At 46.4% G+C, this 24863-nt stretch overlaps 1 protein-coding gene across 1 annotated transcript in view; it reads right to left on the reverse strand.

Moving 5' to 3' along the window:
- CYRIA (CYFIP related Rac1 interactor A) overlaps positions 1-23223 on the reverse strand; it is a 58663-nt gene extending 35440 nt beyond the window's left edge. Inside the window, exon 1 of the mRNA XM_045549065.1 lies at positions 22895-23223. The gene's annotated coding sequence lies outside the window, so the exon portion shown is untranslated. The remainder of the gene's footprint in view (positions 1-22894) is intronic.
- Between the last annotated feature and the right edge of the window lie 1640 nt (positions 23224-24863).

The following is a 24863-nucleotide window of genomic DNA, read 5'->3' on the forward strand; positions in this document are numbered from 1 at the left end:
TGAGTCACTGTAGCTGTGAGTCTGGGTTTCTCATCTGCAAAACAGTAACATTACAGCATCTTCTGCATGGAATTCTTACAAGGACTAACTGAGTGTGAAAGCACTATGTATACCATAAAATGCTGTGCAAATATTGATTATAATTATTCAACATTACAACTCATCTTATGGTTTCAGATAGGCAGGACATCAAATAAATGTATGCAACACCTCCAGAATCACATGACTTGCATTTTTCTTTATCTTTCAGGTTTGGTCTCCCAAGATCCATGATCATTTATGTACATCTCTTTCACACTGAGCTATAATCAGGTAAATGCTTATGGGTATTAATAGTTAAAAGAGATTTTTCTACATGCAAGACATTATATTTTAGATACATTTTCTTATTTCATATTCAAAATATACTTGGGGGAAGACTTTTTTAGGGATTAGAAAACTTAAAATATTAAAATTAAGCATAGAAGCTGATTGAAGAAAATATAAGTTCTTATGAAAGAAAACTAAATTTTCAAAAGAACAATATTTATATAATTCTGTGATAATTAGAGTCTGGGGTCTTCAGATAATTCTGTATAAATACCCATTTTCAATGCAAAATTCCCAAACATGAACTATTGCTTTTGAAAATATTGATGGCAAAGCCATTCTTTTTAGTAAATGCTCAACATAACCATCAAAGATTTTAATTTTTAACCAAACAGTTATGTTCTGTTTACCCTATTTCATAAATACAGCATAAAGTCTAAGGAAAACACAAATATCTAATAAAGAAAACCCAAAGTTTCTTAAAATATTAATACCTCTGTTGAAAAGAAATAAAATGCCAAAGAGCAAAGGGTTAACACACAAGTTTGCCAGTGTTGTAAAGAAAAGGGGGCTTGGGATCGCCGCCCACTCTGGTCCCAGGAGATCTGGTTCACCTTCCTCAACACCGACTCTCTTAGTGACAGGGACCTACCAGAATAAAAGGACAAAGCAATGCCTATCCCAGAAAAAGGTAATCTCATAATAGTTTGGTGGCAAGTTTCTTCTTCCTCTTTTGGTTTTGCCACAAAAATGCCATGCTTCACAATTACTCTAAGAGAATGAATTAATCACTCGTTGTACACCCGCAATACACAAGGTGCTTGCGAGCAGGGGGTACAATGAGGGAAGCCATGGCCTGAGCGCTCGGGTGATGCACATTCTATTCAGGGAGACAGCGCATCTTTAATTAAACCATGTAATCTATCTAAAAGTACATAACAAATTCCTGATAAACAGTAAGTGCTCAAAGATGTTAACTGAATGTGAAAGTAACAGTAAGTACCTGGTACATGTTAAGTACCAATAAGAGTGAGTATAGTTATTATTCATATCTATGGGAGACATAAGAACATAAGCGTTTTATTGAGTGCCCACTGTGTGCCTGGCAGCTTTCACACACTATTTCATTCGAACCTTACAGCAACCTTCAGGTAGCTGTAACTATTATATCTTCGCATCAATTGGGGGAACAAAAGAGGCTCAAAACGGCTAAACAACTTTCCAAAGACTGCAAGAGAATAAAAGATAGAGTCACATTTGACTTTGAAAGTCTGTGAATCCAAAGTCTGTGTTCTTTTCCTCACAGGAGACCTAGGGCTCCAGACCCCTAGAAGGTCCCTGCATGGGGACTTCAGAGAACGCATCATCTGCCGAGAGCACATGCAAGATTTGTACTGTTGAATGCAGATGCTTATTTTTCTGGGGAGAGTCTACAGCTTCCATTAGATTCCAAAGGGGCTTGCTCTCCCCTGGTGCATGTACAGGGAGGGAGAGGTGGTTCTCCAGGGACTGAGAGAAGAAAGAAAACCATGTGACGTAAAGATTTCTGGAAAAGTTTGCTTCACAGAAGAAGTGGGCTACCGCCCAGACCTGAAGAATACTGGGGATCTGGGTTGGCTGAGAGCAGCTCTCCAGCTGGGGGGAGGTTAGGAGTGTGCAGGGAACAAAAGGTACAAGTTGGGTGACTCACGGAGTCCTTCACAAACAGAAGACTTATTCCTCAAGATTCATTTCCTACACTAGTATTCTGAAGAGGGTCCTTTAATTTTTTTTCCCCAAATAGTCTAGAAGAAGGGTGTTTCTCTAGTCACTGTAGGAGCGGTGGCTCTGCCTCTACAGGCCGCCTGCATGTCCTTGCCAAGGGAGGCACTCATGGTCCAGGGGTGACAATTTTGGATGTGCACATGGTCTTTCCTATGATCACTTTCCTGGCTCTCAGCTCAAAACCACTTCTACGGGAGGTGGCTCCAAGGCCACTTAGTGGGAAACAGTGATTCTCTTAAAGGAATAATTCCCTGGTAACATTTCCAGTTTCAAAAAAGGGGAGAGAATTAATACACACACACTTTACCCCCCTGTTTGGAACTCTATTTTTGTTTAGAAAGAAAGAAATTAAATGATAGCTGCCTTTCCAGAGTAAAAAAGCAAGTGAAATCAAGCAGGGCTTGTATTAAAAAGATATGACCATCGTTTATGGAGAAATTATTTTTTCTGTAATCAAGACACAACAAACAACGAAGGCTCAGGATGCAGGGCAATCTGAATGTTGAGCTTCGCCTGTGCCCATCAGAATTTCAATGCTCAGTTGTCATGATTGGCTAATGAGCCCCTAGAAGATTTCTTTTTTGGCTATGACTATTTGAAAGGACAATTCCTAAGCCAAAACCACTTTTTATCGATAAAGAACAGAAGGTGAGAAAATAAATAAATGAAACAGCAGCCTCACCAGCATTTATTTTCTAATACATTTTCTTAAGGTCTAAGACCATAGTATTCATCTTAGGCCTTACGTTTTCTTAGTATTTTAAATGACCCAACATAACCTTTCCGAATCTACAATATTTAGTATCTCCGATGATAGGACTTTAAGAAATCAAAGACCCACATTATCTATAATTCAATGGTTTGGGAATTAGAAAGTCCTGGTAGATTCAATTATTTTTGGCAACACACCATATAAACCACAGAATGATCATGACATTCATGATCATTCATGACAACAATTACATATATTTGTATAATTTCACACATTTATCAATACAAACTGCATTTACCCTCAATATGAGCAGGTACCAAAAGTAGGGAAGGTATTATTTGGCCCATTTTACAGATAAGAACTCCATGACCCAGGTGTATTAAGTTTCTTCCCAAGGTCTTCCAGATGGGTCCTGGTAGTCCCACTACACCCCTAAATTGCATCAGAATACACTCCACATTAGAACTGGGTTCATCTTTTTAAATCCCTTATTTTACAAGAAAAGACTTGCCAAGGACCCACAGCACATTAGGGCCAAAGAAGGGACTAGAATAGAGATGTGTGGCTCTCAATCTCGCGCTCTGTCCACTAACACAAAAAGCAAGTGGGACATCAACTCCATTTTAAGACATAAAAATGCAAGGTGAACTGCTGTCAGTAGGGGCTTCTGCTCCCTGTTGGAAGGGTCTCGCTACGCTGAACTCAGAATGCCCGCTGCTCCCTGAGGAGGACACCCTCACAGGTGGGTCGGAACCATCTTGCACACTTCTCTCTCTCCCCACTTGGAATCTCCTGATTCAGACCCTCAGCAGAGCTTGGCTGCGTCCTGCAAGTGGCCTCCAACCTGATCTTCAGACCCCACTCATTTCCACACCACTGGCAGAGCCGTCTTTCTAAACACTAATCTGATTTTGTTACGTCCCTGCTTGATATGCTTCCATGGCTCCCCAGGGCCCGCGGGATAAAATGCGTCCAACCGCGTTCACCGGGCACAGAAAGCCTGGCCTCTGCTGTCCTCCTCTGGCCCCTCGCTCCCTCCACTCCAGCCACACCCTTCTGCTTAACATTTTTAATGAGCTGCAGGTCAGAAGTGATGAGAGCATTTCTTATGTTACCCTATTTTCATTTTTACAACAACCTTATGAGGTAGGAACTGCTATTATCACAATTTTAGAGATAAAGAAATAATCTTAGAGATTTAGAAACTTCCAGATGCTCACCAGTGATAGAGCAGGGTCTGGAATTCAGGTCAATCTGACCTCTAAGCACCAGCTCCTCATAACCGCCATCTGCACATTCGCTGGAAATCGGGATCCTCAGAAGGAACCCCTGCGCCCTCTCTGCCCTTCTGTTCCACGCCAACCAAAATAAAACCCACTCCCTGAGTGAGCTGCTCTTTTCTGTCACCTAACATGCTGTTTGCCATGTGACAATGGCCATCAGAGCAAACCGTAATTACATACACTTTCTCCTGTCTCTCTCCGAACAAGGTCTCCTTGAGCAGGGCTGTTTTCACACCTCGCTGTATTCCTAGCACTCGGAGCCAGGCCCGGCGTGCAGGAAGCATTGGAAAAGAAAGTCCTTAGGATTGTTCTGTCCAGTGGTTCTCAAGCATCAGCCCCTCCAATGCAAAATGAGAAAAATAAAGCCTACCTCAAGAGCCTTTCGGAAAGCTAGTTATTCAAACATTTCTATGTTGCAGTGTGTTTTTCTTTATCTGATAAAATGATGGTGATAGCTGTATTCTAAACTCACAAAGTTTATTGTGAAACTTTACCAGTTTATGACATCTAGAAGTCAAGGAACTACTTGCTCAGTCAGCGACTTGCCCAGGGTTGGGAGCTGAGCTACAAGAGCAACCTGGTCTCTTCAGGCCCGGGCCAGGCCTTCAGGGGCACCTGCTACCTGCTCACTTGGTGTCCCCAGATTCTCACCTCCTGCCTACAAGGGGGCCCCAAGATTTTCCCAGAAGAGGGGAGGAAAGCAGTCCAGTGCTGGCTTTGGCAATGTTTCTGGGACTGGTGTGATTTTAGGAAGGTGGTTATGATAATCTACCTTTCAAGCTGATCAACAAGGTTCAGCATTGGAGACACCCTGACAGGCGGCCAGGATGGCCACCTCTGTCAGTGACACCAGAAGCTTCCAGACTCCCCATGCTGCTCTGCAAACCGGCAACAGCGCTGGCTCCTCCCATGCTCTGTCACATGACTTCCAGAGGGTAGCTCTGAGGCATCCAGTATCCAGACACACTTTCTGGTAACCACAGAGCCCCTTATACGACGTTTATACTACCTGACTGGAATTACAAGTAAAAAAAAAAAAAAAAGCTACTGGCTTCCAGTTAGCCATCAACCTATAATACATCAGATACAAAACATGTGGTGTTAAAAAATATTAATACTTCTCAACTAAAGCAAAGGTACATTTCTTAAATGATATATGCAGCTGCTTTTCTGGGGGTAAAAATGTACCAGTGGAATGAAGTAGCTCAGCTTATAAGTTCCAGGAGTCTGAATTTGCTGAACAAGGTTAGCAGTTTTTGGTAGCTGGGCTGAGCCATAAGCCCCTGCTCTATCTGCCATTTCTGCAATGAAGTCATGAGGTTTTCTGTTCCGTTGTCCAACATGTTGCCAAGAATCCAACAGATGATTTCATTCCACGATGAAGGAGGAAAACTAAAGTGGAGTGAGTCTATTAAGCACTTTCATCTGACAATAAAAATGAGTTAATGGCTAAAATGTGTTTTCAAAATGTTTTAACACTACAAGTAATGGCACTCAAATGGGAAAATGCCTTGAATATTCTCATCGATCATAATAGCATGGTGTCCCTCAAAAGGGCTTGGCATTCCCTGTGGAACACAAGCTGCTAGAGTCCAGTTGTAAGGCAATCCATGGGAATTCTCTAAAAAAATAAATAAATAAAAAGCCAAGAGGCCATTATGGAATTGAACAATTAAGTACAGGTTTAAAATAGCTCCTTCAATATCTCAGTTCAGTTTTCTAAAATAGACTATTACCTCATCATAGCTAATTTTCCCATAAACATCAATATCACACCAGCAAAAGGTATCCAAGAAATTAGATTCTTTTTTAGGGAATAAAAGTCAGTGTGTTCCCCCAATTTCACACGCCAGTGAATATGGAAGCAATCAAACTGGGGCTTAGCTCTGGCCCAGCCCAGCGCTGGGAAGTCATTAGTGGATTTGTTCCCTGTCACTTGTGAAATCAAGAACATGCTTATGAGCAAACTGCTTGGTGAGTCTGCTTCTCACCTAGGAGGCTGACGGTCTGTCTCAGCCCACCCAGGCGACTTCTGCCCAATTTCAAAGGGGAAGAGACCCCAGGGACACACATGCTTGTCTTGGAAATGACGTTCACTATTGTGTAATGTCAGGCAAGCGGTCCCACCTCTCTTGGATGGCTTAACTTCAGTCTAGAAAATGAAAGGGAACGCCTAAGAAGTTGCCTCAAATTTGGGCTGCTCTGACAGTCAGTGAATTAGATTAACAGATTGTCGGTTCTCTTGGATTGTAAACCTCTGAGTTCTCCAGAATTCTTTCTCGGGTATTTAAATAAACAACAGCCAGGACCTCTTGCTCAGACAGCAGGGCTGCAGGCAGCGGCTTGCCACGTGCACAGTTGATCAAGCCCTCCTCCCTGAGACGCTCGGGACCTGCTTTCTTGCTCACTCTCATCTCTCTGCGTGCCCCTCCTTATGTTTCTACTTTCCCCACCTGACTTTTACCTGCTGGTCTCTGCGTTCCTTCTTCACACCATTTCTCACCCTCTCTGCTGAGACCCTCCTGAGTCCAACTTCCACCCATATGCTGATGACTTCCCAACCTTTGGCCCCACACCTCTGTCCCCAGCTCCAGGACCATAAATCTAGGTGAAGAAGATCCCATGAGTGCAGCAATCCTCACTTTCTGCCCTCCCCAAATATCCTCCTCCTCCCTAGTCCAATGAAAAGCACCATCATCCAATTGCATAAGCCCAAATCCTGAACATCATGTGAGGTTTCTCCACCTGCCTCTCCCCTTAGATCCATTCTCCCTCCAAACTCTCAGTTTAGCTTTCCACACCTCCCCTGGGTCCCCTCCTCTTCCCGTGGGCCTTCCTCTTAGTGCCATTGGTCCTGATCACCTCCAGTCCATACTCTCATCTCTCCCTCTCTCCTCTCCCCACTCCTACACTGGATACTTTAGGCCCTCGGATCATTCACCAGTCTCTGAACATGTTACAGGGAATGCCTCATATAAAATAAATGCTGGTGAATTAAATCTCTTCCATTCTGTTATCGTCCAGTGGAAACAAAAAAAAAAGAAGTGTCCTCTTTATCTCTGCCTGGCTTGGATTCCACCAGCAACTGCATGGTGCATTTGTTCTTGAAGTTTCTCTGCCTCCATAGTTCTCTTGTCAGGCGGTAAAATACAACCCAGCAGACCAAGGCACAGGGAGGTGAGGTGCTATTGAAAAGTCCTCCTAGGAAGTGAAAGCCCCTGAAGAATTCAATATCCCCAGGGCCACGGATTGACCTGGTTCCTAAATCAAGGTTTTCAGGCGCTGAGTTTTCTTAAACTGGGGCCCACCGGGGTACCTAAGGAAGCTTTGGAATCACATGTCAAAACATCAAGGGAATTAGTTCCTAAGTCAAATTTATTTGGGGACTGGGGGATGTCAAAAATTATATAAGCACAAACAATAATAATCCAACAAAAGCCAGTTCACATATCGAAAACCTCAAGGATCTGAGGCCAAGGGAGGTTGGCATGCTCTGTGAAATCTCGAGCATCAAGAATGTCCAAAGTGCCAACACCTCACTTGAAGTCTCAGAGACATGTGTGGGTCTGCCTTTGTTTCTAGTTTCTGAAGGATGCAATTGCCTTGATTTCAAGGTACTCTTCACTGAAAACAAAACTAATATCCTAAAACAAAAGCCCTGGCTTGAACCCCAAGCAAGCTGTGAAGACCATCAACCTAAGGCTGGGACAAGAAAGGTGGGTGGGTTTGTCATGCAGGGGGTGGGGATGCTGCAACTGAGCCAGAATTGGGGCGGGGGCAGGAGGACATGGAGTCCGCTAGTAGAAGACAGGCATGTTTAACATAGACACTTCCTAAGCTGGCTGAGAAATAAAGGTGGGTAAATTTTTTTACTTGGTATCCCAGGCTATAAAACCTGGTCCAAGGCTCTCGTTTCAAGTTTCAGTCCCTCTGGTGAAGCTCCTCTGAGCACCGTGTACTTGAGTCACACCAGAACATGGACAGTGCCAAGGGCTCTCGCCTGCTTCTTGCTTCCGGGTTTTCCCTCACGCTGTTTCCTTTGCCGGGAACATCTTTTCCCCTCTCTGCCTGTGGGTGTCCTGTCTGTCTTTCAACCAAATCAAGCGCCATTTTCCCCCCAGTAGCCCCCTTGCTCGCTGTGCATGCTTTCAAGGGCTGTGTCTGGCTCACTTTCATCGTGTTGCCATTTCAACCACCCTTCCTCATACCAATCCTTCCCAAGCAGGCACCACGCACGGGCTGGATGCATCGCACTTTTCGTTTATGGACACTGAAATGGGCTGCGACTGCTGGGTGAGTAGTCGCTGCATAGACATCACTACTGAGCAGAGAAGACAGTCATTGGTATGAGGAACAGGCCAGAGGAAAACAAGCATTTCCCAAAATATAAACATTTTGGGGTGCTTTGACCCTTTGGTTTTGGGATCACAGACTACTCTGAGAATCTAATAAAAACTGGCTTTCTCAGGAAAATGCACACATGTACAATCAATACGCTGAATCCCAAGAACAGAAACCCCCCACCTATTTTAAAGTCACAAATTTCGGTTCATGGATGGCCAAGCAGAAAAGGAAGGCGTTTCCAAGTGTGTGGGCCTGGGACTAAGCCACTCTGAAAAGGAAAGGGAATCATTTAGGGGAAACGACATGAGTTTTGGAGACCTTGGGAGAGTCATTCTACTCTTTGAATCTGAGTTTCGCTTGTTGGTAAAATGTAAATCAAAATACTTCTTTTTAGTGTTGTTATTAAGTAAGATAATGTAGGTAAAGTACTTGGTGTAGTATCTGGCATGCTATAGCTACCCCCCCCACACACAACAAATAGTAGTTATCTGCACTCCCTGCCTTGCATCTAAAAGACTGCAACCACAAAGCAAATAAGCTACTTCCCTTTTAGCAATAAATTCTGCACTGCTGTTCTGGAGTGGACTCAGACCACCGCCTCAGTGAAGAGGTAAAGCTGGGTGCTGAATGGCTGCTGTGGGCTCATTCGCATGGCTATTAATCATACAAGAGCCCATTTATGACAAACACAGGTCACTCCCTTTGCATGACAAGGCGCATGGGTCCACAGAGCTCCATTATCCAAAAAAAACAGAGCATTGTGGGCGACGCGGGCGAAGCCGAGTGCACACACACAAGCGGACATTGTAAGGCTGTTTGCACAACCCCGCCGTGCTCCTCGAGGATTTCCTGCCAAGGAGACATTTAGATCTCACAGAGTTGGTTGCAGACATTTGCTCATTCAACATGGCTTCAAGCAGAGGGTTGCAGAAACCCGGTGCATGGTGCCCCTCTGCTGGTCATCCCTGGAACTGCATGCTAGGGAAACAGCAGATAAAGCAGAGCACCCTCAGGATCCCAGGCTCTTCTTCCCCTTCCCTTTCTACAGAGTGCAGTGCTATAGGCATGAGCTCAGGAGTCCGGAAAGCCGGACATTAGATAAGTAATCTCACCCTTCATATCTTAAGTTCTAGCTGGAGATCACATACGTTTCTGCCACAGGACCTTTGTGCTTGCTAGTCCTGCTGTTTGGAATCATCTCCCCCAATATATCTACAGGGCTTTTCTTTATATCTACAGTATTTATTTTCCAGTGGAGCCAAATCTAACTATTCTGTCCAAAATAGTACTTCACCGCACCACCAGCTACTCTCTTTACTTTTCTTTTTAGTATCGATCACCATGGATTTATGTACCCCCTCCAACTCCTGCAATAGGGCCTGACACATCATAGGAATGCCATACATACATGCAGAATGAAGACATCTTCTATGACTCCTCTGTTACATCTCCTCTTAAAACTTAAGTTTCTCTCTCCATATCACAGGAAAGGAGAGGTTCTCGGATCATCCTGATATTTGGGTCACACACTGTCACTGGTCAAAGTATCTACTACTGTGCAGTATCCAGAACTGTTTCCAGGCCCCTGAGTGTGGTCTGACCAGCAGGACTCCATCTGCCTTCCATCTGGACACTATACCTCTACTGATGCAACCCAAGATGGTACTGAGGAATTTTGGCAGACATAACACATTGCCAATAGGTATTGATTTACAGCCAACAAAATATGAAATTGAATATTTACTGCTTACTTAGCTGGATAATGATAACTGCCATAGAGAAAGTATATATTCTGTGCCAGGCATTGTGCTAAATACTTTACATATATTGTCATATTCAATCCCCAAATCAACCTCATGGCATATGTGCTATTACTATCCCCGTTTTACAAAGGAGAACACAGAAGCAAGCTGAATAACTTGCCCAAGGTTACTCAGTTAATTACCAGCAGAGCTGGGATCTGAACATAGCCCATCATACCAGAAAATTCCCACTCTAAGCCATTATGTTACCCACTTGTCAGATACTCCAGAGCTATTATTAGATGTTTTTGGGGAAACAAAATTGCTTAAGACATGGCCTGTGGCCTCTGGTCAGGGCAGAGGGTGGTGCTGCAGAAGCCACACCCATGGAACTTTTCAACAGCTTGGGCGTTGAACTGCCTGGTATTGAGTAAGGTTTCTAAGACCAAGTCAGCGTAGGGGATGCCAGGGAAAGCTTCCCGGAGAAGCTAACATAGGAACTGGACTTTAAGAAACTCACAGGAGGCTCATTTGGGTAAGACTGGGAGAGAAGTAGTAATTTCAGGGGACGAGAGCACTGTCCTAATGAGAGACAGCGTCATGTCAGAAACAAGTTGTGCTTTGGGGAACCAGCGATGGGAGAGAGTCCGGAAAATTGGTTAAGGGTTATTGTAAAACCTTTCAACCAAAGGACACTCCTGACCAGAAATGCAGCTTGGCCCTTTAGGTGGGTTGGAAGGTAACTGTGTAATCCCATCCTGAAGGACACAGAAGATACCAGTGGCTATAGTCACAGGCTCTGTGTCCTAATCCTACTGCAGTCACTTCTTTGCTATGTGTGTGATCTTAGGTAAAGTCATTCCCCTGCTCTCAGTCTCATCTTTATCATCTGTAACCCAACAGGACTGGGCTAGATGATCGGGAAAACTCCTCCCTGTCCCAGCAGTCTAGGGTTTTATACAATGAGAACATCAACAATCCCCAAATATGTATTCATGCCATCTAACGCAAACCATGAGCTAAGTAAATTAGAAAAGAGATGCAACTCTGATTTAAGAAACAGAACTGCGCACCAACAGCACTTCTGATGAGCATCTGTGGTCTTGTTCCTTCAAGCTCTTTGGATTTCAAGTGATTGAGAAAGACCAGGATGATAGAGTTACAGCATTTTTGAGCATACCACACATGCTATATCGAAATCGGCCACTGCTACAATCAGGGGGTGCTACAGAGTTTATCTCTGTGAAAAAGTAGTAATTCAGCTGGGCGACTGAGGCGGGAGGATTGTTTGAGCTCAGGAGTTTGAGACCAGCCTAAGCAAGAGTGAGACCCTGTCTTTACTAATCACAGAAAAATTAACTGGGTATCTTGGTGCGCACCTGTAGTCCCAGCTACTCGGGAGGATAAGGCAGGAGGATTGTTTGAGCCCAGTATTTTGAGGTTGCTGTGAGCTATAAGGATACCACTGAACTCTACCTGGGGTGACAAAGTGAGATCCTTCTCAAAAACAAAAAGTAGTAATTCAGAAATCAGATGGAATGGATAAACTACAAAAGAGAAGTTGCTCTCAAGCCCTTTTGTACTGTTAAAGCATTAAATGTCATGAAATGCACCAATATGCTAATAGCAAATCATTTTCACATATACAATAAAGCAGGCCCCACAGTACCTATATGAAGCAATACTTGGACAGCCTAGTTTAATCTACCATGTGCACTCAAAAATCTAATATGATATTTCTCCAATTCAGACTCTTTCCCTTGGGAATTTCAGAAGCAATTAAGGATCTGCCACATTCTCTGCCCTAGGAGCCCAAATTAGCTCTCACTGCAACTAGAATAACAGTAAAATTGTAATATCAGGCACTAGGTTGAAGACAGTTTGCAAATACCAACGCTGTATCTAATGGCTTTCCGAAAAAATTCCATGAGATGACCAAACAATCCTGATTATAAAGATCCCAAGGCTTTGGAAGCCTACTTACACAGTGGCACTTAGTCGGAACACATTATAACTTTTGTCAAAGTTTCCAGAAATTATAAGTATAATCAAAAATTCTGTACCATTGGCAAAACTATATTGGCTCTGCTTAGTTCTCTCTCTACCCCCATTTTACTTCCCATTGAATTCAGTTCAACTGGTCTCCTCCCCCACCCAAATCCAACACCCCCTTCACCCTGGCCATTTATCCCCAAGGTAGGACTGACTCTTCTTTCTGTTGGCCCCAGTATGCATGCCCTGTATATCCTGTATATGTTTCTACCAGAAATATAATATGTGCACAGGTCTGCTGTGCTCCTTGAGGACAGGTCTCAGGCACTGCTCGTCCTCCACACCCAGCACCGCTCCTGATACAGCACAGAAAGCCGCAGACCAGGCAAAGGGAGAAGCACGCGGGCATCGCTGTCCTCAGAGACTAGAGCTAAAGAGAACATGGTCCCTGCGGTCCAGAACCGTAAGGGTGAGAAGCCGTGTTCAAAGACAACTGAGACGGGAGGAAGGATCCAGTGAGGACCTTCCCCAGGTAAAGGCAAAGTGTTTGGGGAAGGGGTGCCAAGGGGTGACTCATCTGGACTGGAATAATCTGGGACGGTTCCCGCAGGAAGATGCGGGCACACCCAGCGGGTGTGAAGTCCAAGTCTGTGAGTTGTGAAGAAGGAGCCTGAAGCCCTTCAATTCTCTGGGCCCTGCTGAATAAACGAGAGAATGAGGGAACAGTGATGGTGTCAATGCCAAAATTGGCATCCAGGTACCTTCTGTCTGAGGCCCTTCAAGGCAATTACCTAGAAAGAGAGAAAGAGGGAAGGAAGGAAGGAAGGGCATGTGGGTGGAAGAGGAGAAAAGAGTGAGAGGACAGGAGGAAGGAAGAGAGGAAGGGAGGGAGGGAGGAACGAGGGAAGGAAGGAAAAGAGCAAAGAAGGGAGGAAGGAAGGAAGAGAGAAAAGGAGGGAGGGAGGGAGGAAGGAAAGAAGGAAAGAAGGAAAAAAGGAAGAAAGAAAGGAAAGAAGAAAGGAAAAAAGGAAGGAAGGAGAAAAGGAGAGAGGGAGAAAGAGAGAAGGAAGGAGGTAGGAAGAAAAATTGTTCCACCATGTTCACCCCCGGTTTAATAAAGACACAGCTAGTTTCAGGCACATAAAGCAGCAGACAGGGATTCCACGCAATGCTTCAAAGTTAAAAGAAAGAAAACCTGAGTCATCAGAAAAGTGAAATATGTTCTCAGTGATGCACAAATTCACCTCTGAGAACAGACAGAGGAAGATTTGAGAAGAGCCTGCGTCCCACTGCTGGGATGAGATGGCCAGAGACTGACTTTCAAGAAGAGTAGCCCACAAAACCATCTCCGCGTGGGTTCCCGTCTTGGAAACTGCCAATCAGCCTCAGGAGGCCGAGCTGTGCGAAGTCCAACTCCAAGGAAGAGCATGGCAAAATAGCAGTGTTTTCCCACCAAGAGGGAGTAGATTCCCATTGCGTGGATGCACATTCAAACCAAAATCCCTGTCCTGTGAGAATGCTGAAGGCTGGGAGACCTCCGTGCATTTTCAGAAGTGGTACTTACTGCGTTCCACCTCTGGGCAGATGCTCCAGTGGAGAGCCCCGTCCCAGGTGAGGACATTGTACTCTTCAGGCCCCTTTCCTGGCCCTGACACTGAAATGGAGAAGAGACCCATTCCCCCACTTCCATGCAGGCCTTCAGCTGTCAAATTCTCATTATCAGATGAACATGCTAGCAGAAGGCAACTGCTGAACAGCCTTGCATTCAATATTACGTTAAGTGCTGCACACAAATATGCTCATTTAATTCTCGTGATAATTCTCACAAGTAAGTAGTTTAGTTTGAAGTGCATATTCCTGCTACAATGGGGAGCTTTTCTTTGGGCAATGTAAGAGCCTGCAGTTAAGTACTTTATCCACTAAGGGGCATTATCATCTCATATTAAAAATGCCCAGACCTGGTCAGGTGAGGTACTTAGTACAAAAGCAGACGTTTGTTTAAAAAAAAAAAAAAAAGCAGAGGGATCAATTTCAACATCCTGAATATTTTCTAAACGTTATTCTCCTCAGTAGCAAAAAGTACTCAAAGTCACCGTTGTAACAGCCAATGCTTACTTCATGTAGTAACTCGATTCCTGCTTCAAGGTCATTTCAAGAGCAGTAGTCTTGGCCACTTTGCCAGAAATGGAGCCGTGACATTTGAGAAGGAAAAATTAATAGATTCAGCCATTTGGCTTAGTAATTACCCTCTCCAGCCCTCTCAACTAATTTTTTAAGCGGTGTTTCCCACTGAGGAAAACATCTGTGTTGTGGGTGAATCAACTTTTCACCAGTTACGAAGTGTTACGAGTCAAAAAAGGTTGAGGTCTTATCACAAGCTTATCAAAATGAGTTCCTATAGCTCACTTTAACAAAACTTCCACTTAAAGTTACATTTTGGGTCTGTAAAATACTCTGGAAATGGAAATTAGAGATAGAGATCCTCAATTTCTGATCTGCACCCTAAAGTTGTTTCCACAGAGGATGCCCCAGCAGGAAACTTGCAATACACAGGAGAAGGCAGCAAAGTCCCTGCAGAACTTCCCTGTTTGGATAAACCAACACCACAATCAAACCAAACACACTCACAAAGTTTATCTCTGAATTCATGCTAACGCCAGCCCTGCACCGGATGACGCAGCCGTGCTCTATCCTGACTTAAACTTTCCCCTGGAGCCGAGCTTCCCAGGCTGGTGTCTGTGGCCACACGGGCCTCTGCATCAGAGAGCTTTGCTCTTCCTCCTCTGAGGACTGGTGAGCCTCAGACAGATCAAGCACTGTTTAGGCTATTTCTTAATTCCACTTGAAGACAGCAAATCGTTACTCAAACACCAGGTCTAGAGCAGCTCCTCAGTTTGTACCATGTGAGAACCCAGCTCCACAACACAATCCCAGGTCATCCGGCGCTCAGTGGAGGACAGAAAACACACAGACGAGGGGGCATGGGGACACCGGCTCACCTGTCACTCGCCGGCCGTATGGCCTTGGCAAGGTGCCATATCCCCTTCCACAACTGTCCCTCTGCCTGAGTGCCTACTGATGCTTGCCTTTTGCTGGCTCTTCCGAATCCTGAAAACCCCGCTGCCAAGTTTCTTCAGAGAAGGAAACGGAGGCCCAGAGGGATTCTGGAACTCGTCAAGACCACGCACTTTGTGTGGCTGCGTTACACGGACAGCATCATGCTCAGAACAGGTCCCCGTCGTTCTTAACCAGAAAGGACCTCTGGCAATGAATTTTCCATAATTTATTAATTTCCAATCCTGAAATGCAAAATGGCTTTTTTTTTTTCCTGTGAGTTTTCTGGGCTCCTGCTGCTCTAAGTGGGGTCTGGGAACCGCCAGCGTCAGCGCCCCCCTGGGAGCTTGCCGATGCTCGGGCCCCACCTCGGAATCTGAGTCTGCATTTTAACAGAACCTGCAGGTGCCCCAAGTTGGGGAACCACTGCGCTCAACTACAGATCTGAAGTTCCAGTGTCAGGCCCCCTTTTCTTCCTGCATCTCACAAGCATGAGGAACGCTGTGTTAGGATTGGGCACTACATCGGGAGTTCCTCTCCCACCGGTTCAGTATGCATTTTGTTTTATATGTGGGCTCATTTATTGACCCCACTTGGCACAGATGAAGTTTGAAATGCAACCAGGCACTGGATTTACAGTGGGCCAGGCCTGGTGCTAAATGCTTTCCATACAGTATCTCAATCCTTGAGCCCGGGGCTAGCCGGCTACAAAGTCTTCACTCATGAGCGCTATTGTCTCCGACTCTCCCAGCCTCAGTTTCCTCACCGGATAAAAGGATCAGACAGAACCTAGACCAGATGATCCCTCAGATCCCTCTGAAAGTAAGCTTTATGAAATTTCCAAGGCACAACTCTCCACATAAGTCTCTGTTATAATAGAAAATCTGGATTGTAAAATGCAATGCAAAAGCAGAAAACAATCCACCCATTGTATGCAGCTATTGATGAATATGACCCGACTATGTTGTCGCTCGCTGAGCGGGCAGCAAGCTTCTCTGAACTGATCCCAGCAGCACAGCCACTTGGGCTGCCCCGGGTGCAAACTGGGAAGTGCAGAGGCCGCAGGCGGCAGGAGCCACCTTCCTCCCTCTGCAGGCCTGGCAGGTTGGCATGGTGACGCCTGGGACAGTCTTCACTTGATTCCTCTCTTCCCTGTCACTCTATTATCACTGTGTGAGATCTTGCCCCAGAAGGACAGAGAAATCCCGAGGGTGAGGTCTGATGTCAGGGGAGAACAAGCCCGTCTTTGTCAGCCCTTCAAGGGGATGAGGCTGGCCGGGCTCGGGCCACATAGAGGACGCCTGTGAGCTCAGCCTGGAGGCCCCGGGGCCCGCTCCGTCCCTCACGGTGGCAGTGGGGACCCTCCACTTGCACGTCCTATGTCCTCATCCTCCCCTGACTCCAGAGCTGGGCAGAGTGGAGGAATCTGCTCCTGCGGCTTGCAGGCATTTGCACTGAGAAGGCTTCAAGCAGAACTTACTGCCCACACCAGCACCAAAAAAAACCACTGTTGAAAGATTCCTCTCTCCTCATCTAGTCTCCCTCCTTCCCATCCACGATGACACCCTCTCCCTAAGTCGCCCTTCACCAACTCCTCAGCCCATGGGCTCTCCCAGGCTTCTGTCCCCATCCTGACCCCGGACCTCCTCGCCTCCTCTGCGAAGCCTCCTCCTTCAGAGAGCTTTCCTGCTTCTGCGTCCTAAGATACTTGTTCGGTTGTTCTAAGGGCACAGATAGTGTGACAGCCTAGCGATGTCTGATGTGTGTTCACCACTGTTCATCACTGACCTCACCTTGGTAGCTCCACTGTCTAAGACTAGTTCTGCACCCAGGAGACGCTCTATAAATAGTCATTAAAGTACTGAATCTACATCTACCCCTGGAGCTAACTTCTTTTTTTTTTTTTTTTTTTTGAGACAGAGTGTCACTCTGTTGCCCGGGCTAGAGTGAGTGCCGTGGCGTCAGCCTAGCTCACAGCAACCTCAAACTCCTGGGCTTAAGCGATCCTACTGCCTCAGCCTCCCGAGTAGCTGGGACTACAGGCATGTGCCACCATGCCCGGCTAATTTTTTTTCTATATATATATTTTTAGCTGTCCATATAGTTTCTTTCTATTTTTTAGTAGAGACGGGGTCTCGTTCTTGCTCAGGCTGGTCTCGAACTCCTGAGCTCACACAATCTGCCCGCCTCGGCCTCCCAAGTGCTAGGATTACAGGCTTGAGCCACCACGCCCGGCCTTGGAGCTAACTTCTAATAGAAAACTCAACCGAGGCTTTAGTTCAAAATAAAAATAGCTAACACGTACTGACTCCTTACAATGCACCAGGGCCCTGTTTTAAACACTTATGTACATTTAATTACCATAGCAACCTAAGGAAGCTGGTGCTATTCGTTTTCTCATTTTACAGATGAGGAAACTGTGGAATGGAGAGGTTTGACAACTTGTTCAAGTGCACCAGCCGGTAGCAGGCAGAAGAGAATTCACACCCAGGCAACTGGCTCCAGACTCCATGCTCCTAACCACGCTACGCAGAATCACATGATGACCACAGTTAAAGCCAACCTCACCTGACCGTACTAAGATGCACAACACTCGTTATGTGGGATTCCTTGAGCTAGGTGCATGCCACTCTGCAAGTGTCATCAAATTGCTGGGCTCCTTGCATTCCACGTTACAGCAACTGAAGACAATTGTTCCAGAATAGATGGCCATCGCCCTTCTTCCTTGACCAATAGCGTAGTCAGGGCTCCAGGCCTGGAGACAAGCAAGAGCTCACGTGCTGGGAAGGAGGTCTTGGAGGGGCACTGATGGCCAAGCAGGGGTCCTCAGAGGAAACACTGGCCAAACTGTTTTCGGCAGTCACGATTCCACCTAACTCTTCCGCCAGTGTGCACCCAGCCCCGCCCCTGGACCAGCTTCCTGGTCAGTGCAGTCTCCCTGCTGGGGCCGGTGGGCCAGCAGCTCCCAGCCCACACGGAGAAAGGAAGCCTCACCACGAGACCTAGACCGAAGCCCTCCGAGGGGTTCTCCTAGTTTCCAACCCAAAGAAGGAGCAGAGACAGAGCTGCATGGAAGAGAGAGGACTGAAACCAAGGAACTGAACAGGGCTTGTGGCTGCACCAGGGCTCCCGCACAGGGCCAGCAGCTGTCTCCACGGAGGCCTGACGCAGCAGGGTGGGGTGCAGGCTGAGCCCCTTGCACTGGGTGAGCCAGGTCAGCTGTTCCGTACACAGGGCTTACAGAGGCCGTCCCTGTCACAGAGGCAAGAGGTCATTTCTCTTTCCAGAGGGGCTTCCTGGTGGGGGGGGTGTAAATGCGAACCCCTCACTGAGGTCCTGCCAGGCCACATGGGATTCAGCAGGACTCAAGGACTCTTTTGGGGGCTGGGCATCCTAAAGGCCAGTTCAGAGATGGAAGCTGGACAATGCAGCGCAATTCCCGCACAATTACCATGGAGAAGGAAGAGGGTTGTCCAAGGTCAAATGGTGAGTCAGTGCCAGAGTTTGGGCTAGAACCCAAGTTAACCCCAGATATCATGGTCATTTTTTCTCCCCCGCTTCCTTCTTCTTTTTAACATCTGTATCCCTGTTACAGGGAGAAGTGCCAAAGAGAGGCAGCACTGTGGGGTTTTGGAGGAGAAAGTGACTTTCCAGCTGCGCTATCAAGGTAGGCTTCCTTGAGGAGGTGGCCCTTTACTGGGTTCTGAGGACACAAAGCACTGCAGGAGGTCAGGGCAGGGGAGCGGGCAGAGGGTGCTGCCCCTGCAGAACACTCACTTCCCCCTTCACTCCCTCTTCCCAGCATCTTCTCTTTCTGTTTCGTTTTTAAAAATCCTTTTGAACTTCACCTTATGTGAAAGGAAATGCTCACTCCCCCTGAATACAGCTAGGGGGAGAAAGTCAGAGAAAGTTCTTCAAGGAAGAAGAGAAGCAGCTCAGGCAATAATAAGTCTCGTCCCCAGCCCATTAAGAAGAACAAATAGGCCCCCCAAGAACAAGAAACAAGACAGCCCTGGCTGTGGTGAAGGCAACTGGATCTCCAAGAGGAAAAATGCAGAGGAGGGCGTGTCACGGGGCTGCCTGTGTTTCCAAAAGGCTCCATGAGAGCAAAGCACCCACCTGGAAGCCCCTCACTGTTGAGATGCTTATGTCAGCCAGAAATGGGGCCTGGTTAGGTTCAGAAATGACTCTATTAGGAGGGACAGCTGCCCAGCGTCTGGCAATAGAACCAGTTTCCTTGTGAGGTAGTGAGCTCCCTGGCCCTGCAGCATGTGAGCAGACAGCTGCAAGGCCAGACGTAGCTTTCAGAGAGCTTCCAGACATAGGCCTGACTCCATGACAGGATGCCACTGCTCTGCCCAGTTCTGCATTTTGGATTCAAGGTGAGAACCATGTCCAAGGACAATTCTCAGTTTCACAATCTCCTCCTTGGTCCACCTGAAGCCCCACCTCTATGTAAAGATACGCAGCACACACAATGAGAAAAGAGATTGAACCCTGACCTCCGGCTAGCTGCCGGCCTTGGCAAGCCACTTCATCTCTCTGCACTTGTTTCATCTCCCATGCCTGGCCCCAAGGCTCCCTCCTGGCGTGCTTATGAATATCCAGCACCATGAGGTGCACAGGCCTTGGCACATCTGGGGAAGTGTGCAGGTGGCAAGGTTGGCCCCAACACATCCATTCAACTTCCAGCCAGCAAGAGGGACAGGGGTCAACTATATCAGGCTCTGTGCTACGTTCTAGAATGAATTCTATATAATATACACATACATACACACACACTTATATATATATATATATATACACACACACACGTGTTTATATGTATATATACATACATGTACCCACATCTCTCTCTCTCTCTGTATGTATGTATATATAAATGTATGTGTATATATATTTTCCCCCTCCCCCTTCTTAGAGGAAGGCAGCAAGACAGATGCAGTTTCACGGAGAAGAAGCAGACCTGGTTCTCTGTAAAGCTGCATTTTGCCACCAGAGAGCTACAGCGCAATCCATGGGATTCCGGATGATGGAGACGGATTCTTCTCCCTCTTCTATCTACTTCTTTTCTTGGTCCCCTTATCCTATTCTCACTAGCACTTCCCTGGGGTCAGAGAAGAGATAACTCAAATTAGTTAATTTGCTTCTCTTTAGTCACTGCTGGGAACAAAGTGGGAGGATGAGGAGGTGGCTACTAATGGATTTTTAAAAAGCAGAGTTGAGGCAGTATCTGTGCATGATGAGCACTCTGGCTATTTCCTCCTCACCCATCACAGAGAATTGAATGTTGGCTCCTATTTATAGAGCGTGGTTCTGTACCAGGAGTACCTCTCTTTCAGCTCCCAACTCCTACTCATCCTATAATGCCCAGCTCACATGGCTCCTCCTCTTGGAGCCGGCCCTGACTTTCCTGGGCAGAGAACATGCTTTCTCCTCTGTGTCTACATCACTTCACTCATGCTGGGACTCTTGCCTACTGTCTTCTCCTCTGACTGGTGGCTCATCTGTCTTTGTCACATGATTATGAACTGCTTGACGCACTGACTATGTCGGATATGTGTTGATGTTCACAAGCCCAGCACCAACTGCCACATGGTAGATACTCAGGTCCCACCTGCCCGCTCCCCTCTGCCCTCTGCTGCCCTTGTCCCCTGCCACAGGCCCCTCTTTCCCTCTGCTCCAGCCCTGCCAGCCACTTGTGGGTGGCAAAGCCCAAGCACATTCCACCCCGGGAGCCTTTGTCCCAGCTCTTCCTTCCTGCCTTGTCCCCTCACTTTCTTCACGTCCTGCTCCAGTAATGCCTTGTCGAGGAGGCCCTCCCTGGCACCCTGTATAGAACAGCAATGCCCATTTCCCTCAACTCCTAGCTCTCTGGCTTGGCTTTCTTTCTTTCTTTCTTCCATAACACCTTCTACTACCTGATGTCATATATGTATATTTGTTACTTGTTGACAATCCCTTGACCCTACTCAAGTGCAAGCTCATGAGAACAGGAACTTGGTTTTGTTCTGTGCTGTATTCCCAGCAGCAAGAAAGCACCTGCTGCATGCTGCACAGTCCATGCTCCATGAATATTTGTTGGCTGAATGGATGATGAGATGAATGAAATCCCTGGGAAAGCTAGCAGGTAAGGAGGAAAGCCCAGGATGCACACGAGCTTGAGCCCTAACTGTCTGGCTGAGTGCTGGGCCACGATGCCTTCCCCGAATCAACTGGCCCATTTCTCTGGGTCTTGGAAGTATGCTAGTCCCAAGCAAAAAAGCCCCTGGGAGGGAGTTAGTTTTCAGCTAATAACTCACGGGCCAAAGGATGGCGTCAAGGGGCTAGGGAAGTAGTGGCCTAAATTTGGATATGACAGAGCAAACCTTCCAACGCCAGGCCAGAGAGACAAGCTGACCACGCCCAGGTGAGGAAAGGCTGCTGTTGAAGGGGGCTCTGAAATCAAAGGCCTGTTAACAGCTTCTCTCCTCTTTAACTTGCTGGGACTAACGGTGTTTATGGACAAGGCCTGGCCCTGGATTTTAGGCACAAGGTTCCAGTGGAATCCAGATATGAGGTCAAAGCTATATTTAAGTAACTCTGAAAAAGGCTGAGTGGGGAAGGAGCTAACAGTTGCTGAGGTCTCCTATAAGTAAGAAACTATGCTCAGGTGTGATCTCATCTAATCCTCACCTCCAGCCTCTAACACAGAATGTCCCGTCCCCATCTCACAGTGGGGAAACAGAAGCTCAGGAGTTTAAAACAATGTAAGCAAAATCACTGAACCAATGAATGGCAGAGCTGAGATTTGAAGTAAGGTCTGTCTAATTCCCAAAGCATTTCTCCTTCCTCCTAAGGGAGATGTGTTAATACACCTGAGTTCAGGGAGATGAACCCTCAACAGATCTTTAGTCACCTGGAAGAAATGGCAGCCTACATCAGGTGCAAGTCCAGTGAAGACATTCAAGTAGATGTGGCCATATTCTTGCACATAAGAAAAGTGTCCATAACTGATTGGGAGGAGGAGGACAATGACAAGACAGAACCAACGTGTTAGTGGTCAGGGAAGAGGGCGATGGAGTGGTCAGCTGTAGCCTGCCCACTGTAAGTGCTCTTGGATGATAACTTCATGAACTGAATTTGTCTTTAAAAATGGGATAGCAAGTGGGGTGCAAGTCAGGTCTCTAACATGAGACCTCCATTGCATCTCAGGTTGGCTACCGAAGGACTTCTCCTCCTGCTTGTTTAAATCTGGCTGGCCAAGATGGGCAGGAAGGAGCGCTGACTGGCTCAATCTTAAATGGATTCTGCAAGGAAAAAGGAACCTAGATCTATAGCTCCAATCTGCTCCTCCCCTGCATGTAGTTCTAAGCTACTTTATTTTATGCCTAAACACCCAAAAGCCTCAAGATGGCACAGATCCCACCCAGAATACAGCTACAAAACCCAGGTGCCTTTACTTCAAAATGACAACCAACTTAAAGTGCTTGTCAATTATTATTTATGTCCCTTTTTTTTTTTTTTTGCTTGTCTTTCTTTAGATGTACATGATGCTGGGAGGCATGGCCTCTAATCAAAGAAGACAAATTGGGTCAAATGAACATCTTTAATAGCTTCAAGTCTTCTGTAAGTGTGCATATTACATCCCCGCTCCATTACAATGATGATTATTATTGTGCTATAGGCTATAGCCAAAGTCAGTTGTTTCTTACCTGGAAATATCTCTTAATGGTTCAGTTTCACCAGTCCAGGCTGATGGGATGAACCAGCTGAGCCTCCGTCTGGCCAAGGCACGTCAGACTCCCCAAATTAGCACCGTGGCCTCTGGGAGTCCTGCAGCTTCTCTGTCCTGAAGCTGGTACCCTGCAATGAGAGAACGCAAGTCATGTCACCAAGAGAGGCAATTTCCTGTTCTCCTCCAGTCATAGCGTATTTTTTTAAGGAGAGCAGAGAAAGTCACAAGATCATAGATTACCAGGGCTGGAAGATATGTATGAGATAATCTTATCTAATTCTTTCATTTTATAGTTGGGGAAGTCGAGGCTTAGAGAACAAAACAGCCTCATTCACGGCTTCAGCCACTTGGGAGTAGAATCCACGCTGAAACGCGACTCTGACTCTTTGGCCTGTGGAATTTTTTAAAATGCAGACACATGGTCAGGCGGACTTCTCAAACAGGCGGTCACTGACCTTGAACGGGAAGGTTTTTTTTTATTGTTTTTATCAGTTTTTTAAAACAGATTTTCAAACGGGGAGGTGACACTTTTTCCAGATTGCTGTTTTTGCAGTTTTACCCCTGGGAGCTAAATTAGTAAAACAGTTCACCTCAGGCATGTGGTTGGGATGCTTCTCCTTGTTTTCCATTAGAAAAACATTGTTGTGGAATACATGACCCAGGCACACAGGGACACGGTGGGGGGTGGGCTCTGTGTTTCGGTGAGAAGCCACGTCTCTCTCTCTCTCCCCCCCGTCCCCATGTTTCAGGGAAACAGTAACAGATACGGGCTTCCCTTCCATGAGTGCCATTTACCACCAGATATTTTTCTAGCTATCGTACATTTGAACGGCCAGTCCTCTGTGTAGGAAAATCATAGAAAAAAAGAAGAGAGTTCACATTTATTAAGCGAATATCTGCCAGGCATACCATGAGAATTTTATAGATATGTTTTCCTAATTTGTACTCAAAAAATCCCAGTGAGATACCATTAACTTCATTTTTTCCAAAGAGGTAGAAAATCAAGTATTCAAGAGCTAGAATGATGTGCAGAGTCATAAAGGGAAGACAACACAGAACCAAAAATGAACCCGTGTCTAACTCCTAAATCTTTCTGTCATCTAAACCGGACCATGGTGAGTTATTAGGCCACAATACTCAGAATAGTCTATTTTTTCCAAAGTTTTAGCTCAAATGCATGAGAATGTTCTTCGGAAGCTGGAGCTGTTATACAGACATGAGGGATTATTCTCATTATATCCACTTTCTGACTGGGGGGCTCTACACACCACGCTTCCTGCCCTGCTCCCAGCTGGGATGTGCAGGCCCCCAGAGGCCGGGCTGGCAGCAAGAGGCCACCTCAGGAAGTCACGATTATCAATGCTCCCTGGCTCTGGGCTTTGTTCCTGTTCTCAGACAACAAGGGACATGCCAGGAGAGTTGGGGTGGGGGTGGAGAAAGAGGAAGAAAAAAACAGGAAGTGAAGGGGGGAGGAGGGAAGGAAATGATAGAGAAAACACAGCAACTCTGAAACGTCCTTGGCCCGATGAGAAAAAGTCACTTTGGAGGGGACATTTGTGGAGCTGAGCCTTACAGTTTGGGAAACCGGGTCACAATGATAACGGGGAAGTAGGGGGAGAGAGAAGTTTGTTTCCTAGGGACTCAGGGTGGGTGCCCATAAATTCCACTTCCCGCCACAGAGCTCGCCTGGCACGGGGCTGCTTCCCACACACTCAGGTGCAGACTGACACCCAAGGAGGAGAATTTCCAGAGGAGGAGCTTGGGGTAAGAGCACATCCCTCGCCTCTTGGCTGTGAGGCCAGGTGTGTCACAGAAGGATCTGGAAGCAAGAGAGAAGCCACTGATGTGGCCAGGTATCAGGGGGAGCTATCTCAGCCCCACTGCTTTCCTCTCTCAGATGTTCTCAGAACGATAACCCGTTTTCAGTGTGTGCCACTGGGACCGAT

This window comes from Lemur catta, chromosome 4 (genome assembly GCF_020740605.2).
Source record: "Lemur catta isolate mLemCat1 chromosome 4, mLemCat1.pri, whole genome shotgun sequence".
In the NCBI taxonomy this organism is placed as follows: domain Eukaryota; kingdom Metazoa; phylum Chordata; class Mammalia; order Primates; family Lemuridae; genus Lemur; species Lemur catta.